The following is a 20,907-nucleotide window of genomic DNA, read 5'->3' as shown; positions in this document are numbered from 1 at the left end:
AATCCTAGCGTGTGGATGTGAGAGCTGGGAAACAGCATCCTCTCACAGATGGCAAAACTGAGGCTTCCTGCTCCCTTCTGCCCTCCTGCTGTCTCCTGCAAGGATGGCAGCCCCTAGGAGGGCAGGGCCCTGAGTCCATGCAGACCCCCTCCCCTGAGGACCCCGAATTTGGTAAGTGAAATTGTTAAACCCATTTTGGAACATTTGCCAGAGCCTCATCGAAATCTGTCACTCCTCTGCTTGGAACACTTCCACTGTGCCCCACGTGGCCCCCCAAATGTGGTTTACACCCTAGTCCTGGCTTCAGGGAGCCGCTGGCTGGACCCAGATCCGGCTCCTCCCTTCCAACTCTGCAAGGCTCAGCTGCAGGGGCCCACACTTCAGCGGTTGTGACATGGCTCTGGGGTCCCCCAGGTGGGGTGTCTTGCATGCAGTTTCTTTGGGGATCTGTCAGACATCAGGGACTCTCCCCTGGGTGTCCCCACAGTGCCCGCCGCTGAGGCTCTCCGAGGCTGCAGTTGAAACAACAGAGGCCTTCATAGGCGAGGGCGGTCAGGGGTTGGGGCTCGCACCTCCCTCCCCCTCCCCGGGCCACCTGGGCTGCAGCACCTTGCAGGGCCTCCCTGGAGTGGCTCTCTCAGTAGCTCCCTGTCCCCAGCCTGGACTCAGCACATCTCGGCAGGAGTGGGTCCTGAAGCCGGCATGGCAGCCACCCTCCCCAACATGCTGGCTCCTCGTCCCTTCTATATATATCCCTCTCGCCCCTGGAAGGCTGCTTGGTCCCTTGTGCAAATCCACCTCTGTCAGGCCCACTCACCTGGCTGGACATGGCCAGACTTGCCCTGTTGGGTCTGAATCCCAGCCATGGATAGAGCTGAGTAAACTGGACCCGCATTCCCCTGTGCTCCCCTCCGCGGCTCCTTCCCGCCCACATGCCGGCAGTGGCCTTAGGCAGACTTTTCTCCTCCATCCTTCCCGCCCCACCCTGGCTCCTCTCACACCCACAGGGCGAATCCCCCTCATCTCACTTGATCCTCACAGCAACCTCCTAGGGTCAGTGTTATTATTAACCCCATTTTACAGATGAGGAAATGAGACTCAGGGATGTTGAGACTGGATGACCAGTGGATGCATCCGATCAGAACATCCCGATGCGAGGCATGAGCTCCATCACTAAGGCACTTCCGCAGAGACTGGACAGGAGGAAGCGGGTGAAATGATGCGACACAATGAAGTTATGGGCACCTTGAATGGACAGGGGCTTTGAGCAACAGGCCCTCCTCTTCATTGTTACAAAGAGCTGCCTGCCCAGTGGGCGGTGGGCGAGTCCTGCATTGGCTAGGGGCTTGTGCCCAATGGCCTCTGAATCCCGCCCATTGCTGGGATCCCAGAAACTGGACCCTGAGCTTGGTGGGGGCTGAAACCATAGCCCCTGGCACCAAGGAGGTGTTTAGCCAAAGCTACACATCCTACAGACGCCCAAAAGATCATCCCAGGAGGTGGAGTTTAAACCAGGGAGATATGTGTCAGCCCAGAGAAAGAGGGACTTTCCAGATTGGGAGTTGGCCTGTTAAGGGGTGAGTACCCCACCACTGGAGGCATGCAAGTAGTCGCTGAGCAGCCTCCTGTCAGTGCTGCTGCAACTAGGGGAACGTATGGTCCCGTCACTGAATGTCCTTGAATGTTTAAATCTTTCATGCATTTTTAAGTATAGGCAATACTTCTATAAAGGTCAAAAATCAAAAAGCACAAAACGAAATCCAGTGAAAACAACTCCCTCCCTCCCTCCCTCCGCCCCAGCCTCCAGTTCTCCTTCCAGGAAGCCCTGAGGGCTGCCCGGTGCTCGCGCCATCCTCCAGAGTCTATGCTTGCACAGCACCTTTGCTCGTTATTTTTTAAATAATTACACTTTCATGTTATTTTTATTCATGTTCTGCCTCTTGCTTGTTTCCCTGACAGTGGATTTTTGGGAGCAGCCTGACGGGACAGTCTCCTCCAGGGCCTCACATCTGTGAAAGGCCCAGCTCGCAGGGCTGTGGGGAGATGCTGTTTCCCGGTGGCTCCCAGCGAAGTGCTTGGCATGGTCTGGGTCCCTGAGCTGGGTCCTGGGTCAGCGGGTGTGGGGAGTGAGCGCACCTCTTCTTTGTGGCCGCAGCAACTCCTCAGGCCAGCAGGGGGCCCCTTGGAGCTGCCCGGTTCTTCTGGTGGCCACACCACGTCCAGAGGCGACCAGGACACCAGAGGCTCCTCGGTGGGAGGGAGGCACCTGGGCTGGGACTTGGCATTTTGGATTTCCAGAGGCACTGCCTTGTCCTCCGTCCTTCCACCATCCTCCTTGTCCAGGAATACGGACGGGGACAAGAAGCTGAGGTCACCTATGACCCCACTCACCTCTCCTGAAAAGAACAGAAGGTTGTAAGCAATCCTTTTGTTGTTTTCACTCACGGAAGACAGAGAGGAAGAGGCTATCCTAAGCTCGGAGCCGCAGCCCACCTGTCCCGCCCCACCCCCTCAGCTCCTGGGCCCTTGGCTGCTCCGCCTGGACTCCTGGGCCCCAGCCTGCCTTAGCAACACTCCCTGGGGAACCTCGGTCCCTGGCGGACCCCTTTGCCTCTGCTCCATCCATTTGCCTGTCTCCGCAGGCACCTTGCAAGTCCACCTCTCCTGCATTTGCTTGTGCTGGTCCTTGGTCTGGGCTGCCTCTGCCCTTCTTCACCCCGTGCCTGCAGCGCCGTCTCCTTGGGCTGCAGACTTGACCACCAAGCCTAGAGCTGGGGCAGCTGGGTGAGCCACATCCCAGAGCCCGGGAATGGGTCTTGAGAAGTTTCCACCTCTTTCCCTGGGTCCCAGCTGGCAGGACAGACCAGATCCAGATGGAGCTGGAATCCTGACCGGAGCAGGGAAGCAGCAAACATGTTGGGCAGGCTCCTCCATGGCCTCTCTTCTCCAGGGGAACCAGGAGGCTGGGGGATCTCAAACACACAGACCTGGATCCCATGGGCAGCAAGCCCTCTGGCTTCACCAGCCCAGAGCCAGTGCCTGCTGGGGCCACAGGACTGTCCCAGCCACATGAGCCACACATTGAACACATTTGAGGCCACTCACTTCATGGAGTCAAAATCACCATAAAGTCAGTCTACAATCACATCTCAAGGAGCCCACGTTTCCTCCAGCCTCAGGACAGACAGCTCCTTCTTCAGCTGTACCTATCCGGAGAGGCAATAATGCAAATGTTTCCTGAGCTCCCAGCGGGCACAGTTCTAGCTCCCTCGAGCCTCACACTGACCTTGAGTTGTGCACTGTTGTGCAGACGAGGAAACAGAGCAGTGGGTGAAGTCGCTTGTCAAGAGTCACAGAGGCAGTGAACAGAACTCCAGAATGTGAGCCCAGGCAGACTGGCCCAGTCTCTGCTCGTAAGCAGCACCACCTTTTGGAGTAGGAATACTCGGATTGCATGGAGGGGCGGGGGGCTGTGACTTATAAAGCAATATGTGCCTCTGGATGAGTTCTCAGTGCTCTGATTCCCAAACCGCCGCTGGCTCCATCACCAAAGGCATCCAGGAGTAGACGGGCAGCGGTGCTGCCTGAGTCCAGGATCTGATGGAGGGGGGTGAGCCCCATGCTGTCGACCCAATCTGCACGATGGGGCCTCACGTCTTCAGCATAGTCCTGGGGCCAGCTGGGACAGGAGCCTGCCTAGTTCTGGGCACTGGCCAGGCACCTGGCCTCAATGACGAAGTCACCCGACCTGCCTGCCTGGAGCTCTGCCCTCAATAATAATAATAATTACAAGTGTTATTAGTATTCTATTGTGATGATGGTAATAACCGTGGAGGCAGTCTGGCGTCTGTGTCAGGCAGATCTGACCACCTTGGCTGTGGGACCCCGGGCCAGTGACTTGACTCCCTGCTTCTCAGTTTCCTCCTCTGCAAAGTGGGCTGAGGTTGCTGAGAGGCGTCAGTTCCTGCTGGCTTCCTCAGAGGCAGGTGCACGGGACAGAGTCCTGGCCAGCCTGAGCTGCAGCCACAAGAAGGGAGGCCCAGCCACATTGTGTGCTTTCAGAGCGAGCCCACGAGCAGCCCAGAGAACCTATAGTTCAAGCTTCCTGCGGCTGCATGACCTGCCTGTCCTCAGCAGACGAGCGTTCTCAGATCAGGTCCTGTGATGACAGCCCTCGGCTGATGGCCTGCGCATTTCATCCTTAGCACACCACGCAATTCCCACTAGGTCGGGGACCGGTTATTTCTCCAGACTCCTCTCCGTCAAGGACACGTGAATTTGATGGGCTGCCCATTTTAGAGACAGGGCGACTGAGGCACACAGGAAGCTAGGGGCTTGCTTCGGGCCTCAGAGAGGGGCAAAAGGCCGGTGGTTCAAGTGGGGATTCTCAAATTGGCCTCCACTGTGTAGTTCCTGAACTAGGCACCTGGGGAAAAGAGAATGGGACACGACCGTGGTTGCACGCAGGATCGAAAGGGCGGGGGAGTCAGGTGACTTACAGAGGCCACCGGTCCCGTGAACAAACTCACACTTACAGGCCGGCTGCTCCGCCACTTGAAGAGGAGACAGGGAGCCAGTGTCCTCTCCTGCTGCTGCCAGCGTCAGAGAAGGGGCAGGGGTGTCCCTGGGTCGGGAGCGGGGCTCTCGATGCCCAGACCTGTGTGAGTTGATAAGTGTACACACCTGTCCTTTACTGAGCCCCAGGCCCAGACACGGTGTCACTGACTTCACTTACCTCCTGCCCCCACAACAGCCCCGAGGGGTGCAGATTCAGTGCTGCTGCTACAGCATCCACAGAGAAGGAGAAATCCCAGCCGAGACGTGACTGCTCAGGCGGCTGCGGACAGGGCTGCGCTCTGGACCCCAGAACCCTGCCCTGTCTCCTCTCACCCTCCAGGGAGCCGCATGCCAAGGACGAGGAGGAGGAGAGGGGTGCCGCGAGCAGAGCGGGGTGGAGTCGGTTCTGGGCTCGTGTCCCGGCTCTGCCGAGCGCTGGGTAAACCCCTGGCCCTCCTGAGTTTCCATTCCCTCACCCGCAGGCCGGGTAACTCCCCCGCCTCGCCAGGCTGCCTGTGGATTCCAGGACAGCGTGAGGGTGCCCATCTCCTGCCGAAGGCACTCGATAGAAGCAAATTTCCATCTTCCTTTCCCTCAGCGATAAAGCAAAGTGTTCTCTTTCCCAGACAAAATATTTACATTTTAATGGAAGCCCTTGTCCTAAGAAGGGGCATGAGTGATGGTGGAATTTGGGGCAGCGTGTCAGGCCAGGCGGCAGCCAGGAAGAGCTCTCCTTACTCCTCAAGTCACGTGGGCAGCAGCGCCAGGGAGGCGGGTGCTGCCCGTGGCACACCAGGGTACTCTGTCTTCCTCCCCCGCCCAGGATGGGTATCATCATCTCGAACGCACCACTTCCCAAAATCACCCAAATTCTCCTGGGCTGAGCTAATGGAGAAGGATTTCCCCGGATTCATACCTTAGGGAGTTGTGGTTCTCAGAGCCAGCCTTAAAGGGAAACAGGCACTCGGAGAAACGCAGAATAAGGCTGCTGCAACACCACTACACTCCTATTAAGTTAGACAGACACACACACACAAATATGCCCACACACGCAAGCACATCATTAAAATGATAAAAGCCAGGGGATGGTGGGCGGGTGAAAGGGATAAAAGTGAGGCATGGTGATGGATAGAAACTAGGCTATTGCTGGTGAACATGAGGCAGTCTATATAGAAGCAGAAATATAATAAAGTACACCTGAAATTTACACAATGGTATAAACCAATATGACCCCAATAAAATGATTTTTTTAAAAGATGATAAAAGTCAGTGCTGGTGGGGCTGCAGGAAACAGCTCATTCATGCAGGCTGGGAGGTTCTTCTCCAGCTCTGCCGCCTACGGAAATGGGGAGCCCCCTTCCAGGCTCACACACGAGTGTCCTCTACAGCGAAGCCTTCCCAGCTGCCCGTGAGAATCGCCGCTCCCTCCTGGAGGCTGGCATAGCACGTCGATCTCCCTCAGGGCACCTCTCTTTGTCCCCTCCTCCGCTCCCAGCCAGGCTGAGACCATAAGGACGGGGACCGAGGCTCATTCCTTCAGCTGGTCTGTGATCCTCACCGTAACCCTTACCACGGCAAGGATCTTCATGTGACAAATGAGGAAACTGAGGCTCAGAGAGGTTCACCCATTTGCCCAAGCCTGGCTGTCCCCGACCCCCGGCTCTTTCAACAGCACAGTGCTGCCTCTGCAGGGGCCCGGGCCTGTTTGGATTCTGGGGACCCCAGGATCTCAGGATGTACAGGGGGGCTGGGCAGACAGGGCCAGCACAGCGCAGCCATGCCGTGATGAGGGAACCTGAGGGCCAGTGCGAGCCTCACGAGTTGGGAGAGGGAGCATAAAGAGGGACTTTATAAACCTGCGTCCTGGCGTGGGAGTCACCTGGTAAGGAAGAGAGATAGGGCATCCAAGATAAAGGGAACTCTGTGGGCAAAGACGCGGAGATGTGACAGATAATAGTGTGCCTGGGGAGTGAACTCTTTGTTGCCCTTGTGGCACAGTGGAAAATGTGGGCTGGAGAGCAGACATGTTAGGAAGAGAGGTCACGACTCCCTGGACACAGCAACCCAGAGACGATGCTTTGAAAATCAGTGCAAGCTGGAGTAAAAGGGTCTCTAAGGGTGGGCCAGAGGTCTCTGCCTTCAGCCTTGCACATTTCAGTCAAGTGTCTGGACAAAGCCCAAGGGAGGCTGACTTATCAGACGTACCAGTGGCAATGCCCCAGGAGACCATGGCATTTCCAAGGACCTCAGCAGGTAGAACAAGGGACTGAAACCAACAGAATGGCATGGAACAGGGAGAGCCAGAACAACCTGCATTCAGGCACAAAAGGTCAGTTGCACAAACTGACAAGTTACTGGCAAGTTTTTTTTCCTCCCAAATTATCTTCAAAAGGTGCATCTCCTGAGGCTGAGATGGGGAGACCTGTTTCTGGGCCTGCCCACAGAAGGTGCTCCATAAACATTCTGTGATCACTGGATGGGCGCCCTGCACCGTCCGGTGTCCTGGCCTGGGAGAGTCCTTGAGAGGAGGTGGCCAGCACCCTGGCACCACAACTGGCCAACCCCACTCACAACAGCTGGGGTTGGCCTAACCAACATAAAAGCCCCAGTCCCACCCAGGAACCATCCTTCCAGCTGCCCTGAAACCAAAGAGGGCCATGGCCCGGTCATGGCAGCTTCGGGGTGGGGCTGGGGGGGGAATTCCCTTCCTGTGGGAGCGGACAGAGGGCGGCCACCTGTGCCCCAGATAAACTATGGGCAGTGGCGGGAGAACTGGTCAAGTGGAGACTCAGGAAGCAGGGAGGCAGGTGCACAGCAGGGGCTCAATAAGTAGCGATGATTCAGGAGTGTGTCAGCTACCTTCAGATCTCTAGGCAAGGCATTTTAGCCACTGTGCCTCAGTTTCCTCAGCTGTAAAGTGCGAGTAACAGACAGCACAGCGTAAGTTTTGGTCAAGGAGTGGCATGGGGCAGGGGGCAATCAGCCCAGGGAAGCCCCCTCACAGCATGTATTCCCTCTGTACCTCTGAGAGACAGGCATGCTGCCTTAGCTTGTTTACCTCCAGAGACAGAGAACTCACTACCTTGAGTCTGAAACAGAGCAGATATGGGTCCTGCCTTCAAAGAATGCACAGTCATGCTGGTGCTGGGCTCTGTGGGACCCACTGGGCATAGAGAGGCTGACCTCACAGGGCTGACTCCCCCTGCTCCTATTGAGGGTGTCCCCAGTGGGAGAAGGGTCAGAGTTCCCACAGATGGGTCCTGCAGAGGCCCTGCCTGGAGGCCTGGGCCCCCTATCTTCTGCAGGGAAAGGAGAGCGGCCCTCTGTGCTCAGGCAGCTGTGAGGAGCCCACAGATGCTGAGACTTCAGCCCTCCTGTGGGGAGCCAGGGGGCCAGTGCCCCCCAAGGTGACTACTCCACAGCTCTCCTTACTCCCCTTTCCCTTGCTGCTCCCTCGGGAGAGTGGGGCCTCTGGGTACACCCCCCATACCCCCCAGCTGTGGCCATCTAAACGCTTGTTTCAAGGAAGCTGGGAGGGGCTGACTCCCGCGCTGAGCCCACCTGAGTGGGGGAGGGGCTGCCTTGGTGAGGAGCCCAAGAACCCTTCCCCCGATGGCTGACTGTCGGGGTGACAGGAGGTGGCCGGAGGGGCTCCAGTCCAGAGGCCCAGGTCAGTGCAAGGGCCCCCTTGACCCTCAGCCTCGGGGGCCTGCTTGCTGTCCGGTACCTCAGGGGACCCAGGGCCAGAGGTCCTTCCTTGTCTGGAAGGAGGGAGGGATTGTCTGCCCCATGGGTTTCCAGGCCTCCTTTCTGGCCTTTTCCAAAGCTGCTGACAGGGGAGCTGAGGGATTGTTTTCTCACTTCCTGTGATCTCTGCAGAGAACATCCATCACCGGCTGGCAGAGCAATCGGGACGGGCCCCAGAAAGCCGGCACTGAGTCACCTGGGCCCTCGTGGCTCTGACAGCTGTGAACGTGTTGGGCGGGTACCTAGCCTTACGGGAAAGGGCCAGATCTGTCATTTTCCTCCGGAAGTGCCAGGCGGAATTTGCCGGCTGCCCCTCCTTGAAGCCAGAGAAAGGCCGGATCCTCATCCTGGGGCCAGACTAGGTTAGGTTTGGCGATGAGGAGCGGGAAAACATCCATCCTTCCACTCGGGAATCCCACTTCTGGGAACGTGTCCCAAGGAAACAACCCAACAGGAAAACCAAGCTGTGCACAAACATGTCCCCACAGGAGTTCTTTATAATAGTACAGCCCCGGAAATAACCCTCGTGTCCAGCAGCAGGGGAGCAGCCAAGCACCTGGGCTGGTTAAGTACCACATGGTTGTGAAACAGGGCAGATGAGGAGGTGGGGGGCTGGGAGGTCCTGGATCCTGTGATTCCTGAAGCCCTCAGCCCGGCACTGGTTAAACAGACCGGGATTCACCCAGAGGTGGTGGGTCAGATCTCCAGGAAAGGGATCTGTCTAAGAGTCCCACATGGTTCTTGTCACCAGGCAGGTGTGAGAAACCTTGCTCATAGCTAAAATTGCAACCCCAGTGGTGCATTTATTTAAATCTTGTTAAGTCTTAGACGTTGCATCTATGAAATGGGCCTGCCCCTGGGGTGCTGGGGGTTAGTGAGACCATGGAACAAAGACCCCACGTGGTGCTGGGCTCCATGAGCCACTGTCACCACTTCCACAGCCTGTGTCTCCCTGTCCCCTCCCCTCTTTTGTGCAGTCGTCACCTCTCCCTGTCCTAAAACCGCCAGGGGAATTTACATCTGTGCATGTCACCCGGGATGCACAGTGTGGTTTGAGGACATCCAATGCCGGGGAGCTGTGGGAAGGCTGCGTGTGATGTTTCTGCAGGAGTCTTCTCCTCTGGACCAGGAGGGGTGACTCCAGCTCTCAAATTTCAGTGTGGCCGCCTCTCCCTGGCTCCCGGCAGGTCCTCCACCTGCCTTCATAGCAGGGTGCACCTGCCACGGGAGGGGCCTGCTGTGGACCCCTAAATGCACACCCGAACCTCCGCTTCTGTCAATCAAATGGGCGTAATAATCGTGCCCACCTCGCAGGCTTGCTGCGAGGACAGGAGGAGGAAAGTGCCCAGAGAGTGCTTTGTAAGCTGGAAATGACTGCAAAAATAGTGGAGGCTGACCAGGCAGGCCTCCCAGCAGGTGAGGCCCCGGGCCTGGGGTGCCGCCAGTGAGGGTCAGGTCTAGGGGCTTCCACCAGCAAGCATTCCTTCACGTGCCATGGCCTGGAGGTAGGCGTAATGATTATTAGATACGTTATATTCACATTGTAAACAAAATAACGCATGCACTTAGATTAAAAAAAATCAAATAGCACTAAAATGTTCAGAAGGCAGTGAAGTGGCTCCCTCTCCCCTCCCCTCCTCTCACTCTCCAGAAGAACCAGTTTCCGTGTCTAGTGCTCCTTCTGGTTTTGGCTTCCACATTTCTTACTAAGGTGTTGCCATTGCTGTTTCTTGATTTTTCAACTCTAGACCTTTTTTTTGCCGGCCGGTCCTGACAAATGAGGCTTCGCTGTCTTAAAGCATCCCCTCCCCGGCCCCTCCCTCTGCATCTCCTGGAGGACTCTATCCAGTTCTCAGCTGACCACTGGTCGAGGGTTTTACTATGATGTGTAAATGTTCCTCTGTGAAAGTCACCCAGTGGTCCCTGACAGTTTCTTTTCTCGTAGAGTTTTGTTTGCTTATGCCCTGGAGTTAATGCATTAAAAAAAAAAACACTTGCAGGCTGTTTAGTGGGTCCTGTTAATCTGACTCCAACCTTGTGACAGCAGTGTGTCAAATGCTCAGGCCTTTGGATAACATCTCCCCAATTTTGCCATGGGCCCTTCCAGGCCGAGCCCTCCACCCTGTGATCTGGGGACAGCTTGGAACCTGCGGGCAGCTCCCTGGGTCTTGCCCCTGTGGCTCCCCCACGAAAGACACTCCTTCCTGGGGAAGTTGTCCTGTTCCCGGGCCTGCCCTCAGCTCCTGGGAGAGCATGTGCTCTGAAAACTTCCTGGAAGGTGCACAGCAGATAATTTTTTTTTTTTGGAGATCTTGCATTTCTGAAAATATTTATCTTCCAGTCTCATACTTGGTTGATTCTCTCCACGGGCGTAGAAGCCGGGCAGGAAATTTTTTTCCTGCAGGCTTTTTTTTTTTTTTATTAATGTTATGATAGATTACAACCTTGTGAGATTTCAGTTGTACGTTATTGTTAGTCATGTTGTGGGTACACCTCTTCCCCCTTTGTGCCCTCCCCCCACTCCCCCTTTTCCCTGGTAACCACCGATCAGATCTCCTTGTCAATATGTTAACTTCCACCTATGAGTGGAGTCATATAGAGTTCGTCTTTCTCTGACTGGCTTATTTCGCTTAACATAATACCCTCGAGGTCCATCCACATTGCTTTTTCCGCCCCCGCAGACTTTTAAGGCAACCGGCTGCTCTCTGGTCTTCTAGCATCTAAGGTTTCTAATGAGAAGTCCAATGCCAGCTTTTTAAAAAAAAATTATTAATTTTAAAACACATGCACAGAATTTCAAAAATTAAATAAAATTGTAAGGCTCATTTGAAAAAAAAACCAAAACAACAGTCCCCCACCTCATGTCTCCACTCCTGATTCCTGCTTCTCAGAGGTGACTACTTTCAATTCTGTGACTTATTTCCATATCTGAAAGCAACATACTTTTATCACTGCCTTTCTCTTAGGGATGACAAATAAAAATGGCAAGCAATAGGATATGTTGGAGAATATGAGGAAGCCATTTGGTATAAACCTAATTCGGCCTGACCTTGTCTTTCCAAAAGGGCCTGACCGTGGCAGTTGAGCATGCGTTGTATATCTGCTTTAGATTTTCCCTATGGCAAGAACAAAGGCCCTTGAGATAAAGGTGCAACTTCCCTGCCCCTCTCAATGTTGGTGTCTCCTTAAGAATTAAGCATCTTTCCTTAGGCTAGGAACTGATTGCTGCGCTCACCTGTGACCACCCAGCTCCAGACAATAGATTTGCCTCCTGCTAAGCCCGCTGAGACAGCAGACCCACTACCTGCTGTGTCCATCAAGCACTGTGCTGACAGGGCAATCTTGTGACTATTGTGGGAGGGACATTTCAATCATATGTGAAACACCCTGTTTGGGGGTATATAACTACTCTGCACCCCACTTCTTTGGTGCCCTTTCTTCCTTTGGGAAGAAAGGCCCCGGGCCATGGTCCTCAGATTTCAGCTCAGAATAAACTCACCCAAATTTTCATTTACAGATTGGTTATGGATTATTTTTCTCAACAGGGACCAGAGAGGTCTAACCCACTTATGCCCCCAGCCCCGCACATGCCATCCCCTCCCCCATCCCCCCAGTATGGCTGTGTCACAATTTTGGGTTAAATCAATATTGTCTACATATTATACTGTTTAAACATTACAGCCAACAGAGCCACGATACATCCTATGACTCTATTTCCTTCCTTGTAGGACTTCTGGGTTTTCCTGGGGTCATCAATCGCCTCATTGTTTTGACTGCTTGGTTTTCTTTGTGCTTGTCACTAATGCAGCCTCAGACTCTCTGACAGAGCTCTAACTTTCCCCTCAAGACGGCAAACCCGGGGGAACCCATGAGTTACATTCTCTTTCTCGGCCATCCTTCTGCCTGGTTCCAACCTGCACTGATTGCTTCTGGCTCTGAAGCCCTCGCCCTCTGACCTTCCTACCCCATCACTTCGGCATTCCCCGTTTCCTGAATTTCACTTCTTCTTGTTTCTTGGTTTAATTCCTAATTTTAGGGAAAGGCTGTCTGGGAGATAATTTTTTTTAATCTGGGACTGTCTTCCTCCACCCTCACACTTGGTTGCTGAGCTACTGAAATAACTTTCCTGCAGAATGTTGATGGCGTTGTTCTGTGGTCTTCTGGCTTCTGGAGTTGCTATTGAGAAGGTCAATGTTATTCTAATTCCTGATCCTTTGTACGTGGTTTTCCCTCTCTCTGTCTCTCATTCTCTCTCTCTTTCTGGATGTTTTCCGGATCTTCTCAACTCTAATGTTCTGAAATTTTACAATGATGCACCCAGTAGGAGTAGGGTCTTTTTCTCACTTCTATGCTGGCCCTTTGTGTCCATCAGTCCCAGATGTTTTGGTAGTGTATGTTGAATACTTCCCTTCATTTCGTCCCATTAGCGATAAGGCAGAAGATAGGGGTAAGTGAACACTACAGTGAACTCCAGGATCCTGAGCCCCTCCCCTCTTCTAGGCAGCACATCTGACGATTATTGGGGGAATATGGATAACCTTAGAGAAAGACCTGTAAATCCAGATGCTTTGGGAAGGGTGTGCCCCCCAGAAATGGGGGTATCTCCTTCTAGGGCAGCCTGATGCCAATCAACAAGAGCCTTGTCTAGCCCAGCGCTTCCTGGCCTGCCTGCTAGACTCACCTTCTCTAGATACTCTGATGGAAGTGGTCCAGGGTGGGGCCTGAGCCTCTGCATTTGACCAGCTGTTAGGTGATTCTAATGAGTGCCCAGGGCTGAGAACCACTGCGCTGACCCACTGGCCTTGTTTGGAGAGCCTGACTAGATCACAGGGGCTCCGAGCACTCAGGATGCTAAGATGGTGATTCCTAAGATGGTGATTCTTCACTGCAAAGTGTCCCGGAGTTGGGTCTCAGCCCAGCTGAGCCTGTTCTTGAGAGAAGACACAGCTGTTCAGTTAGGTCTTCAGAGTCTCAGGAGACTCCTTCTAGTCTGAGATGGGGGCTTTCCTAGCCTCTCAGCCCTCTCCCTGGCATAGCAGCACCCACGGCCTCATTGTGTGGCTTAGGGTTCAAGCTTGCCTTTTCTTGTGCGTTTGAATATCTCTTGACCCCATGAGGATGAAATGAGTCTATTTCCAGGTAAGATCCAGAGGCTCAGATAGGGGCATGACTTGCCCAGGGCCACCCTGCTGGTAAGTATCAGACCAGGGACAAAGACTCCAAGTCCAGGGCTTTTCTACTTAACCCAGCTTCCTCCTTTGTCACACATTCATTCAACAAACACTAACTGAGTTCTCAGGCTCTATGCCGAGAGGGCACTGGGGAACGGGGGTGAACAAATGATGGACCTAATGGTGTGGTTGTTAAAGTTACTCATGTCCCAGCTTCTCTCTGCCTGGCTGGGCTCACCTGGGGGCTGGGGGGAAAAACAACTTCATTTCAGCCCAGTCTCACTGAGAGCAAGTCACAAGAGGAATTACTGTTATTGCTGTTGTGCTATCAAACAGGAGGGGCAAGCTGGAGAGCTCTGGAAGGGCTGGGCCTGCAGCCAGCAGAAGCCACATTAACAATTAAGGTCTTTGCCGACTTTCATTCCACCCTCCGTGCATGAAATATTCAGGCACCAGAGGAGACTGGTCTCCGATCTCTGCAGAGGGCAGGGCCAGGAGGGGCAGCATTGCTGGTTGCAGACCTTGGGCCCAGCGCAGCACCCGAGGGCTCGCATCCAGGGCATCCAGAGGTGTAGGGGCTGGCTGGGTGTGGTCTAGAGGTGTCTGCTGCAGACGGTGCAGACACCCAGAGAACACCACCGGGGCCAGGCCCTGCGGGTCCCAGAGAAGAGCGAGGCTTTGTCCTCAAGGAGCACACAGCCGGGGGTAGGTAACACAAACCTCCCATCACGGGTGGGGCCGCCTGCCTGGGCTTCACCCCTCCCAGCACAGTGATGCTGACAGTCACAGAGAGACACAGCTGGGCTCCAAGACCTTGTGTCTGGAGCCTGGGGCTCATCCCCTGCAGTAAACCCTGTAATTATCCTATGAGTAGCATAAATCGTGTTGCAGTGTATTTGTGTATGTGTGAAAGCATCAGTTTGATAAATACAAACATTTCAAATAAGTCACAAGTGGGTCAACCCGCTGTACTGTTTTTCTTTTTTTTACCTAGTATACTGGGCACCTCGAGTATGAAATTTGGTCTGGGCTTCTCTCGTGCTCTGAGAATCCCGAGAGAGACACAGTGCGTTGTGGAACGTGAACAAAGGTTCACACCCGGGTGACAACACCAGCTGACGCCAGGTGGGGCGAGGCACACGCTGCTATTCCCCGCCGGCAGGAGTAGGAATCAGCACTCTCTGGAAAGTAGTTTGTCATCATCTGGTCAAGCTGAAGTGGTGTAGACCGTGTGCCCCAGCCATTCTGTGTCTCGGTACAGACCCAAGTGATGGTCATGCTCACGTGCATCAGGACACACGCACAAGAATGTCCACGGCGGCTTGCCGGCTCCAGAACAAAATGGAACAAAGGTCCTCCAACAGGAGAAGAGAAAAGTACCGGTAACACATTCAGGCAGTGGATACTAGAGAGCAGTGGCTCTAAAGAGGGGGCAGTTTTGCCCCCAGAGGCATTTGGCAAGGTCTGGAGACATTGTTGGTTGCCGGGGTGGGGGTGCTACATCCATCTAATGGGTGGAGGCCAGGGATGCTGGTAAACATCCTGTGGTGCACAGGGCAGCCCCCTCTGCCCCCACGACAAAGACTTACCCAGTCCAAAACGGCATCTGAGCTACAGCCACACATATCGACAGAACAGTGAGGGAAAAAGCATGCTGCAAAGACACGTGGAGCACAACAGCATTTCGACGAAGTTCACAAGGGTGCAAAATTCAGCAGGATATTCTTAGGGGGAAATAGAGTACACTGAGGGCACAGGAATAAGCAACTCAACATTCAGACTCGTGGCTACCCCGGGGTCAGTGCGGGCTGGGGCACGTGACCGGCTGGGTGGGGATGACTTAAGCTGGGCAGGGGGCTCCCACGTGCCTGCTGTATTGCAGTTTGTTGTAACATGAAATAGTTCATAATAAGAATAATGTTTTTAAGTGCATTGAGGTGAGAGCTAGTCCTGCAAAGAGCTCCCTGACTCCGTTTCCCCTGTGGCTGAATGTCCCTCCCTGCCTTCTCCTCTGAGCGATGGTGTGAGGGGATGTCAGTGGCTCCAGCTGGAAGGGGGGGTTACAGATGCCGACTCCCCTATTGGTCCCTAAGGGGACCTCCCTCGCACCTCTGCCCTGGCCTCTGGCCGGCCTGTCTTTGCAGCCTCCTGTCTGTCTCCCAGCCTCAGCTGACCCTCTCTGATCCATCCCTCCTCTCACACCTCCTATATGTGCTCTCTATCAAACACAAGTCCAGCCAGGTCTCTCGTCTGCTCTATACTCTTCTGTGGCTCCCATCGCCCTCAGGTTGACCTTGAGGCTTTTGCCTGTGACATCAGCGCTGCTAGGCAGCATCCTCTGCATGGCTGACTTCCTGCTCCCCAGAAGGGTATCTGGCACATCAGTCAACAGTGGGAATGAGCCCACCCTCCTGCGACTGCCCCCGCTTCCCTCCAGGGTGCCGACCCCCAGGCCAAGTCCCTGCCTGGTGGCCCCAGATTCAGTGTGGTTTCCCTGCCTGTAAATGTGGGAGTTGAGACACTTGATCACTGAACTCTGTGTTCTTGGGGTTCCCATGTTCCGTGCTGCTCCCATCCCAAAAGGAAGTTAGTGGCAGCTCCAGGCCTGACCCGGCATCCTTTGTAGCCCAGGTTGCCAGGGGCAAGCACTAGGTTTCTTGGACAGCCCTTGTTTCACTGTACGTCAGTGTTTGCCTCTGGAAAATGGGTGTCAACATCCTTATGGGAACACTGTTCTGGTCCAGAGGATGGGGAGATTGTGTAGGGAGGGGGGGTGCGGTGCCCCCCCCCCAGAGCTTTGCAAGCGCTCTGCTAGGTGCTTGACACTGGCCCTATGGGGGAGGGTTGGATGAGAAAATTGTGGCTCAGAGAGGGTAAGGGACTGGCCTGAGGTCACCCAGCAAGTCAGTGACGGAGGAGCTGGGAGATGGAGCTAACAACCTGTCTGTAGGAATAGCTGGGAAGCCATGGCCACAGCTGGCTGTCCAGAGGCTTGGGGAGTCTCTCTGGCTCAGGTGTCACATGAAAGGCCCCCAGCAGGAGAAAGCAGGATCATGAACGTGGTCCTGGCATGGCACAGGCCCCCAGCATCGTAGAGCCAGAGCCACAGTGACAGAGACGTCACAGAGCAGCCGGTCCACTCCTCCCCTTTGAGAAGGAATAGTCTATGGGGGAAGGTGCACTCTCAGGCTCAGATGGTCCTGGGTTCGAATCCCAGCTCATTTGCTTGCTAGGTGTATGATCTCGGACAAGCGACTTAACCTGCGTGAGCCTCAGTTTCCCCCTTTGTAAAATGGGGATAGAGGGTTCCCACCTCACAGGGCTGCTGTGAGGACTCAACGAGACCATGCACATGAAGGCCTAGTGCGTGCTGGGTGCACAGGCAGGGCTCAATCAACACTGCCTGTCATTAAGAATAATTACAGTCACTTTGGCATGGACCCTGATTTCGTGCTGCATCGTAGCCTTTCAGCCATGCAGGGCAACCTCCCCTCCCCGGGGAGGGGGTCATCAAGGCAGAACCCCCAAAGCCAGGCCCCAGACCTGGTCAGCTGCCATCGCCTCCCTGACCCGCAGAAACGTTCAGCCACCACACAATCCTCCACCACCCAGAGCCCTCGGGCGTCCGTAAGGCTCTGAACTGTCCGTAGGTTCACCCTCGGCGATCTGAGACGGTGGCGACAGACAGCCAAACCAACAGGAATCCACGTGAAACCCTACAAGGGCTGATGACGCAGTCTCATAGGGTCCTTACGGTCGTCATCTGAGGGCTGGTTTAGAATCCCTGGCACACACCGGGGGCTGGGTAAGGGTAGGAGGTTGTTATTGCTGTTGTCGCTGCTCTTAACCATCCGTCCCAGGGAGGGGGCCACCCTTACTCTCGTGGCCCACAGAGCCCTCCCTGGCCCAGCTCCATTCCCTGACTTTCCCCGCCCTTCACTGCCTTTCCTGTATGTTCCAGAAATAAGGCATGGCTGTGTCTACACACGCACCTCACCGTGGCTCACCCCTGGCCCTGGGCTTGTGTTGTTCCCTACACCTGGAGTATCCTGGCCCTCTCCTCTCCTCTCCACCATCTGATAAATTCCTACTTGCTCTTCAAGATTCAGCGTGGGCATCACCTTCTCCTGGAAGCTGCTCCCATCAGGGTGCGTCCTTTTGTGATACTTACACAAAGCATTTACAATGCATATGATTGCACATTTATATGCATTTATGTATAAATACTTACCTAATTATGTTCGTGTGTTCAGGAAATCAACAAACGAAAGTGACCTTGGGAAAGTCATTTCCCTCCCTTGGCTCAGTTTCCTCATTTTCAAAACCAGGAACTTAGACTCATGTTGCCGATGGGTGGCGCATTCACTTAGCAAAGATCAAATGGTGCCTGCTCTGGGGTCCGTGCTCAGGGCCCAGGCACAGAGGAGAAGGAGAAAGCCTTTCCCTTACCAGTGGGGAGACGGTCTGCCTTCCACCAGTGTGCTCTTCTCATTTCCCAGGCTCACAGACCGTGTGTTCTAGGATATTTTGTCTACAGTGGGTGAGTGTGCTGGCTCTCACCCCAGCTGGCTCTCAAAAACATTGGTGCGGCTTTGAATGGGCACACATTTCAGAGTGAGATTCTCAGGGAAAAAATCGTGGGGAGTGGTGGTGCATCTTTATTTTTTGAAAGACCCACAACTACTTTCACTGGGCAGCTAGAGAATTCCTGTGTTAGAGATCCAGGATTTGGTTTTAGTGTCGTTATGACAAAGCAGAGTTTGTCACGACCCCGGAGCTAAAAAAGCAAAGACACTTGACATTTCCGAGATCCTGGCTCAGGGACAGCGTCTGTTGGATGGTGAGTGTTCTAGGGCACTTGGCACTTCCGGCTGGACCCTCGGGGATGCGGACCCTTAGGGAGGGGGCTGTGGCTTGGACAGTCCCTCTCAGCAGTGGGTCCTCTCGACCTCCTGCTGTCCTGTGCAGCCAGGGTGCAGAGGGCAGACTCTGCTTCCCCCACCGCAGCCTCGGCTGGGCACCGTGTCTCTACTGCACCAGGGGGATGTCAGGGATGCTCTCGTGGGTCCTGGCGGGGCACTCTTGGTCCCACTGCCTGTAGATGATGCAAATAAACCCTGTCTGGATGGAGGCTTCATTTTTCTCCTAGAAAGTTCAGCTGAAGCTGCCAGCCCTGGAGGATCAAGAGCCGGAGATGCAGGCCATGGGAATGACCCCGAGGCCACAACGCATGGCGGAGGAGGTCCCCCAAGCACAGTGTTAACCATCTTAGTGACTTCCCCAGTGAGCCCCAGTGTCTGATGCTCCCCCCCCTCCCAGGACCAGCTCTCTGCACAGCCTTTGTTCTGGGGGATCCTCCAGGGAGCTGTTGAATCCGGCTTCCTGGGGTAGGAAACATCTGCAGCCTCCCGAGTGTGAGCTGAACCCCTTTCCCTTTCCAAACCAAACTCAGGCCAGGCTGGCTGGGCCTGCCAAGCACAGTGCCCCAGCGGGCACCATGCTCTCCTCCACCCAGGAGCTGGCTCCCCTGGGCCGTGTCTGGGGGACCCTCAGCGCCCCTGGGGCTTGGTTCTCAAAGCTATGCCCCTCCGGCTCATCCTCTCCCCATCACCCTCTCCTGAACATCCACCTGGAGCGGGGTGGGGAATGACGTCTAACTCTGCCCCTCTCTGCACCCTGCATCCCTTCTCCACCTATGGGCCAGAGTGAGCCTCTTCAAAGGCAAAGCACAGCCCCGGGGCTTCCCGCTAACCCCCACTGCTTTCCCAGCTGCTGTGGATCACGTAGGATCTGGCCCTCTGACCTCATCTCTCACCCCTCTTCTCCAGCCCACTCCCAGCCCCACTGGCCTCCCCTGAAGAGGACACTAGGGCCTCTGCACACACTGTTCCCTCCGCTGGACTGCCCTTCCCCTTTATCTTTGTCCTTCCTGTCGCTCAGATCTCAGCTTAGATGCACCTCCAAAGAGGTCCTCCCTGACCAGGGGATCTGAAGTAACTGATTATCACTTTCTGTGACAGCAGCTTGTCTTAATCCTCTGCCCAGCACTTACCACAGCCTCACAGTTACCTAGTTTGTTTATCTTCTCTCCCCTCCTCCCCCCAGAGAGCAAAGTCCCCTCAGAGGGCAGTGGCCTTTGTTGTCGTTCCCTGCAGAAGCCCCCGTGGGTCTAGCACAGGCCTGGCTTAGAGCAGGAGCCGGGTACACAGCTGTCCAACGAATGGCTGAGCTACTGTAAACCGGGACATTAGTCGCGGTGCGGGCGGGCGCTCCAGGCCGTGGCCGCTCACCGTCGAGCGCGCGGGTTTTATCTCCTTGGGGGTCCAGGGGGAGGGATGCCCCCCTCCGCCTGACTCGCAGCAGACGCGCCTTAAATGCGCTTCAGGGAAGCGCGGATAACGAGACAGACTCACGGGCTGTGGGAAGACCCGGGCGCCGGGGAGGCTGCCAGTGAGGCGGCGGTTCTGTGCCGGCTCGGCGCACCCCACCCCCCCCCCCGACCCCAGCGTTAAGACCCCAGCGGGAGATCTTCCTCTCCCCTCCCCAGTGGTCTCCACCTCGCGAATCACAGATTGTTCCCCGAATTCCCCGGACGAGCGGTCCAGTTGGCGGGGGAGCGGTGCTCTGAGCACCGCTCGGGGCGAGGGGCGAGCTCTGGGCTGGGAAGAGGGTGCGCACCGTGCTCGGGACACGGTTGGCGAGGCCCTGGCCCTCCCGGTGCGCAGACGCCGGAGCCACAGCCCTGGGCTGGAGTGGAACCGCGCTCCGGCAGGGGACGAGGGTGGAGATGGGGGCAGGGTCAGGGAAGGGGACAAAGAGCCGCCCTGCCGCCGGGGAGAGCGACCCCCGTGTCAGAGTCCTATTGTTCGTCGTGTCTCAGACTACGCTGGACTCTGGTGCCCCCGGGAGGGAGATGGGGAGCTGTCCTCCGGACCCTGGGTACAGTCTTCATTTATCCGGGAAGCGGGAGTGCGGGCGGGGAACACGGGCCGGGGCCGGGCTCGGCGCCCAGCTCCGCGCGTCGCCTTTAAGGGAAGCCCTGCCCCACCTTTCCCACCTTCCCCCTCCCCGCAGCCGTACCTGCATTTTAAAAGCGCCCTGTAGCCCGGGGATTGGCCGAGGCCGCGTCCTCCGGGCGCAGAAACTTGAACCGCCGGGAGGGGGTTGGGAGCCCGGGGTGGACTGTACCATCTCCGCGGCGTCCCCCGCGCGCGCCCCGCCCCTCCCACACACCCCCAGAGAGGCCCAATCGGACGGGCGGGAGGGCGGGACCGCGGCTCGAACGCGCCTCTGGCAGGGCGCCCAGCGGGCGGGCGCACCGAGCGGGGGGACGTCGGGGGCCGGCCGCGCCTCCGCCCACCCCTCGCTCCCCCGGAGGCGGGCCCCGGCCGCGGCGCTCCGCCCCCTCCCCGCCCGGAGTGGGCGGGGCGGC

General features: G+C 55.8%; 1 long non-coding RNA gene across 1 annotated transcript; it reads right to left on the bottom strand.

The window, feature by feature from the left end:
• Positions 1–1,891: 1,891 nt before the first annotated feature.
• Positions 1,892–20,692, bottom strand: LOC139079444 (uncharacterized). The gene is made up of 4 exons (XR_011533143.1): positions 20,556–20,692; positions 4,536–4,657; positions 2,647–4,426; positions 1,892–2,396 (listed from the first exon to the last, which is right to left on the bottom strand). It is a non-coding gene; the product is annotated as an uncharacterized lncRNA (long non-coding RNA).
• Between the last annotated feature and the right edge of the window lie 215 nt (positions 20,693–20,907).

This window comes from Equus przewalskii, chromosome 25 (assembly GCF_037783145.1).
Source record: "Equus przewalskii isolate Varuska chromosome 25, EquPr2, whole genome shotgun sequence".
Lineage (NCBI taxonomy): Eukaryota > Metazoa > Chordata > Mammalia > Perissodactyla > Equidae > Equus > Equus przewalskii.
This window is presented reverse-complemented; position numbering and strand designations above follow the sequence as displayed.